Here is a 6,387-nt window from a genome sequence, read left to right as displayed (position 1 = left end):
TAAACTTAGGGTTGTGAGTGCAATCCTTGAGGGGGTCATTTAGGGATCAGGGCAAAAATCTGTCAGAGACAGTACTTGGTCCTGCTAGTGAAGGTCGAGGACTGGACTCAATGACCTTTCAAGGTCCCTTCCAGAACTATGAGAGAGGTATATCTCCATATATTTTTATTTTTTAATATTTTATCCTTCATGAATAGTACTTTTTTTCACAGCCTGCTGCATCAGAGTTACTGATACTACACTGTAACAACTGTACCATCCCTCCCTTCTGTTTCTTAATTTGGCATCATAGCTCCTGATTCTGCTACAGCTGAAGTCAATGGCAAAACTCCCACTGCAGAAGCAGAAAGGGATCTATTGACTTTGCTCATTCAGACACCTTTAATGTATGTTATACATAAGATTAGAATATATATTAAATATGGCAGAGTTCCCCAAGGAAACATACAGAGAGAAATAAACAATTTGCTTGCAAACAGAGGGTAATTGGTATGTTGTTTAGAAGTAACTTTACCTCTCTTAATATCAACCTCCTAATTTTCTCCAGTGTTTCAGGTAGAGGAAAAGAATTCATTCTTTAATATTCTCAAGAACGAGATTGGATAATAGATACAACTGAAGTCCAAACCAAGTATAAAAAAACATAAGAAGATATGTCTCCTGGCTGCTTTCCTAATACAGTAGAAGTCAGAGGATGAGATAGCTATCTCAGCCGTCATTTTGCAGCTCAGACTTCAAATTATAGTAATTATGACAATTTGTGCCAATAGCCACGAGGTGGGGATTTTTGATGTGGTTAAAAATAACATCTGTAAAAATCCAATAAAAAAATTACATTTTGCTAATTTTCTGATAAGATAATGTTTAACTATACTGTGTGCCTTCCACTGCCAGTTTTCAATTAGAGTATTTCCTTCTGGGCTTTTACCATCTCCTCTCATGGATCCGATTCCATCCTCAGCAGTTCATTTGTTTTAACTTTCTTAATTAATTGTTTTGTGTAGGTTTTGCCTTTCAAACTGATATCAATCTTCCAGACTTATTAATGTGCTGATTGCTAAGGCGTGATACAAAGCACAACTCAGTTAAATTGTTCTTTCTGTCACATTAAACAGAGTTCCCATATTAGCCTGCTAAACAAAATAATTGCAGATAATTTAGAGGGTAACAAATGACAGGAGTCCTGCATCTGGGAGAGTAGTAAAGGAAGTTCTATATGGAGCTTCTTTGTTCTAGCTTGGGGCCCAGTTCAGAGCTCATGAGCAAAGCTAGTGTGCAAAGTTATTTGTCATAAGAAACTATGAGAGAGCTGGTGGAAGGAATTGCTATCCCCACAGAGAACTAGGGTACGTAATTCACATTGTCAGGCTGTGTCCAGAAACTGCTGGAAATGTGGTGTGAATGGTAAACACAGCTCAGTGCTCCCCTCCTGTATGGGTTTGTGGTTAATGTTCTGTTTCCTTCACATGATCTCAAACTGAAATTATATCCTTGGATTAAACAATGTAGATGCACTGAAGCTGGGTCAGCAGTCACGGGTGAGATATAGCATCATGTCCTTCACAATGTCCGGTGGATAGTATTCAGCTGAAAGGTCCCATTAGCTGAGGTCATGATTGTAACATCTGAATGAGTGTAATTTGTATATTAAATAAAACAAACAGACTCTCTATATTTGGGGATGAAGGATAATTGTGAGGAGGTGATCAGAGAAGAATTTAGAGGGACTCTGCATGGAAATAATGGCTCTGAAAGAGGAACATCAACTTGCTGGGCTTGAAAGTGTGGGACCAAACTGCTTAGCTAACTGGGGGATGGGCTGTGATAGTCCTCTTTCTGCTTCATGGTCATACATATATTTCAGTCTAAAATAACACATTTTAGATTAAGGAAGTAGCTAAGCTGTGTATCTGTGTTTGTCCCCTCTGCTACAGGCTGTAAAACATGCTAGGCCTTATTCTTCTCTCACATCAGTGTAAATCACCAGAAGTAATACAGGAAAAGTCAGTGGAATTGTGCACCTGTGAGATCATATTTGAGTGCCCCCCACAAAAGCGAAATGGTGGCTGAACACTGCCTACAGGGAGAGTTCTTAGAACTGTGATGGATCTTATGAGCCTTAAAAAAAGCCTCAGATGAGCTCTAACAGACAACCACAGAAAAAGAGCTTCTCAGGCAGGGCCTTACCATTGACTCAGTCAGATTTGACCTTGAGAGGACAAGTAAAGTCAATTTAGCGGATTATGATTATGGTGCAATAGCTCCCAGAGGCCTCAGTCAGGTATTATGGGTGAGATTATGTGGAGGGCATTATAGGTGGGCTTTTCAAAAGTGCTCTGTGTTGGTCTAACTCTGTTCCTGTTGAAATCTATGGGAGTTTTCTCATTGACTTCAGTGGAAGCCGAGTTAGGTCAATGCTGACCTCCTTTGAAAATGCCACCCTACACAAACATACACTAAACAGCAGTCCTTGTCTGAAAGAGCTTAATTTCCATTGCAGGACATACAATGAAAGTCAGCGGTGCAAATGTGTTGGTCTTAGAATTTCTTAAAAGTTAAAGAGGGCTTTTCTTTGCTAGAAATTATGGTTTTGACATGGAAAGAGACAAACTACAACCAGTATTAACAGTTGGACTGCCTGGATTTTCTAGCATGCACCAACATACTTGCTGAGTGTTAGAGATGTTCAACATTTTTACAGTAAAACCCCAAGCCATACGAAACTCCTTGTATTTTGGGGTTTTGTTGCAAATGTAGAATTTCATCAAACCTTTCAAGCAAATCTAGGCCCAGGCCACCAAGAACCTGAAAGCAGCTGGAACTCAGCATTTTCACCTGTGTTTTACTTGTGGTTTTGGGACAGATTCTGACTTCAGTTGTACTGGTACTAATGTGGATTAACCCTACTGAAGTCAATGGAATTACTACCCTTTTGAGTTCATTGGAACCCAAAATGCACAGCACAATGATATTACAAAACTACATATCTTGAAACCAATGAAATATTTCTGCTGTGTTTTGCATATCAGATTGTCCAGGAGGCTGCCACAAATTGCTCTTCATTATCTACAATTCTGGGCTGTGCTTCCTCATCTCTTTTTGCTGGCATTCCTCTGCTTTCTGCATGAAATTCAGGCTTCTTGTCCTTGTTTCAGGGCCCTTCAGAACTTAGTTCCCATCTACCTCACTATCGTTTTGCTTTCCTTCTTTCTCCCTTTGTTTCACCCAAGCCACTCAACCAACTTGTCCCCTTGTGTCCTTCTATCACTCCTCCTCCATTCCCACCACTAAATTTTCTTCCAACTAGACCCTACTTTAGAATGAGAGCTGGTCAGGAAATGGTTTTCCCATCCTGAGAGAGTTTTCAAGATTGCCATGTTTTTTCCCATTCTGAAACGAGACAAAAAGTGAAAATCTCACCATTTTTTCATGAAGCGATCAGATTTTTTTTTTTGATTGGATCAGTTGAAACATTTGGTTACAATCATTGTAAAACACATTGTGGCTACTTTGGCCCTTTTCGTTTTTCAATGTCTTTTGAATAAATTAACTAAAATTTCAAAACAGTAAGAAATGGAGTTTGATTCATGTAGAAAATGTTGAAATGGGATGTTAAAAAATGTTGAATCTTTTTTCCAAAAGACAATTTTAATTGGGAGATTTGTCATAACTGTTTGAGTTATTTTCCATGAACAGTTTCAGTTTTGACACATCAACATTTTCCAATGAACAAACCTTTTGTTGGAAAATTCCTAACTAGCTCCAATTAGAGCCTCCCTCCAGGTTATGCTGCACCAACTTTCTCTTAAGTCTGTACTCAAAACACACCTCATCCAAAGGGCCTACAAACCCTTTCCGTTCCTCCTGACACGTTAACAGATTAGACAAGTTTATCTTTCTCCCTACTCCCCAAATTAATAAGTAAATAACAAAATAATAATTAACACAACACCCAGGCCAAATAAGAGAGCTAACAACGCCCATGCTAAATGCCACAGCTCAATCAAACTGCTTTTTTTCTGTATCCCATCCCCTTCCCTTTGTTTGTATGCTAGAACCTAGAGTCTGATCCTGAAAACAGAATAGCTACTTTGTGTCTAGTTTTTTGAAGACTATGAGTAGGTCTGGGCCCATTGATTGTGCTTGTCAAACACCTTGCCCGCCGTTGGTGCTGTGTGGATAATAAAAATAATTGGTATGTAAGATGGACTGAGCAGTGTCAGAGAAGGAGGGGAGAAGGGTGATTTTCTCTCAAGTGAATCAAACCAGTTCCTCAACCCAAACTTAAATTAAAATACTAAATGAATAGGTGTATTTTAACATGGACACACGTGCAGCAGATAACCCCAGGTGTCACTGATTGGTGGCTCTTCAGGGTAATTTTAAGGTTGAACTGCTCCTAAAGAATTTTTCCAGTATATTAGGCACTAACAGCATCAGGCATGGGTGTCTTGTTCCACTTCTTGTCTTTTTCTTTTTTCTTTTTCCTTGAACAAACAAGTTGAATGTGGCCAATACAAGGAAAAACCCCACTCTCCACTTATGTGTGAGCACTCCTTTGTCTTCCTTACAATATCCCACCGTAATGATGGAGTGCAGGATCATGTTCTTCTCTAATGTCTTTCTTGTAAGATTCTGAGTGTAGTGCAGTAGTGACCTTCTGGAGCAGTTGTTTCCATTTGGAAGGAGAACGGGGGTGGAGGGAGGAGGGCACTGAATTTGAGATTGATTTTCCTCCTCTTAGGATGGGGAAATTCAAAGCAAGCTCCTTGCTTCATTAACGGTGACTGCATCTCCAGCCCCAGAGAACGTGAAGGTATCAGCAGGAGCAGACTGATAAAATTAACATCCTCGCCCTGCATTGTCAAAGAGACCGGCTCTTGTATGTTACCTGCTATTGAAGGAGGCTGATGCTGCTTCTGTTAATGGCTGTGTAAAATTTTAAAGCTGTAGTGTGATTTACCATCTGGGGTTGAAACGGCAGGGCACTCGTGCAAATTGGCCATCATGATATGTGGACACTGCCATCTTCATTAGAGGCTTGTTGTGCATGTTGTGCTCTGTGTGGAAAGAAGGGTTCGAGGAGATGTATACACAGGCACAAAAAACATAGGTTGAGAAGCTGAGCAGGACTTCATTGCAATGAAGTTGAAACAGGTACTTACAATGACTTTTCCTGGGGCTCCCTAACTCCTTCTGACCAGGCTCTCCTCTCTGAGAGCTTACAGAGCTCTTCCCAACCTCGGTTTGCCCTGACTCCCCCCCTTTACGTTCTGATTCTCTCACAATTTGCCCAACAAAGAGGAAATGTCATCCAGTTGCTTTTATTTATTCATCCTAATTTGTACCACAGTGAGCAAAAGAACAGCCCTCCCGTTCTGTGCATGTCCTTGACAAACTTCAAAAAGTACATCTCAGGAAATAAACAGACTTCAGGAATTATTCGTGATTATAAACCTCACTGGCCAACAAAATCATCGCCTGAGGCCCTCTCCAGCCGCTCCTCAACCGCACTCACCTCCAGTTTCCGTATGGACCATGCTGAAGGGCCTAGTCATCTCCTCTGGCTCTCGCAGACCCCTGCCCTACTTTTTAATTCCCGCAGTGCACTTTTCCCACCTACACATCCTTCCTGGAGTGTCACTGCTGGCCTGCCATGGGGGCCACAATGCAGAGTGCCCCCTACTGGTTTGATTTGGAGCCGCATATCCCAAGTAAACTCCCTTTGAACAAAACACTCAGTTTAACACCATTTTAAACTTGGTTCCAGGTGACTCTCACTAGGTTACACATAAGTCAACAGCAGTACTAAGAATACATTCTTCCACTGTCTTGCGATTGCATAGACAGTAGTAGTGTGCATGGAGTTGTAAAAGATGACTTCCTTCACCTACTTAATGAATAGCACTTTCCCACAGACAGTGGTTCTCAAGAAAAAAGACCATTTTATATGGGGCAGGGGTTGGAAATGTAATGGTATGGTGCTTATTATATTCTGCATAAGCTCTTATACTGCCTTCATCATGGTAGTAGCTAAGCATCTTCCAGTAATGCATTAAGTGACATGACTAATACCTGCGACGTGTGGTTCCTTCTCTCTCTCATCTCCCCAGGGGGACAATTGTGTGTGCAATGTAGTTTTTTGTTTTGTTTCTGAAATATGCACACACTACTCTGTGTTTGTTAGAGAAGGCAGGTTGGAGAAGTGCACCTTGCACTTGGAGTCTAAGGTGGAGTCTAAGGTGGTGACCCTTAGTTCTTGTGGGAGTTCATTCCACAGTCTTGACCTGGTCCCCGAGAAAGCTCTGGCTTCTGCGTAAGTGATGTGTACTGTTACGGTAGAAAAGTCCATTGTTCCTGAAGAGCAAAGTTGTTGACCATGGTCTT

Source organism: Chelonoidis abingdonii, chromosome 8, assembly GCF_003597395.2.
Source record: "Chelonoidis abingdonii isolate Lonesome George chromosome 8, CheloAbing_2.0, whole genome shotgun sequence".
NCBI lineage: Eukaryota > Metazoa > Chordata > Testudines > Testudinidae > Chelonoidis > Chelonoidis abingdonii.
This window is presented reverse-complemented; position numbering follows the sequence as displayed.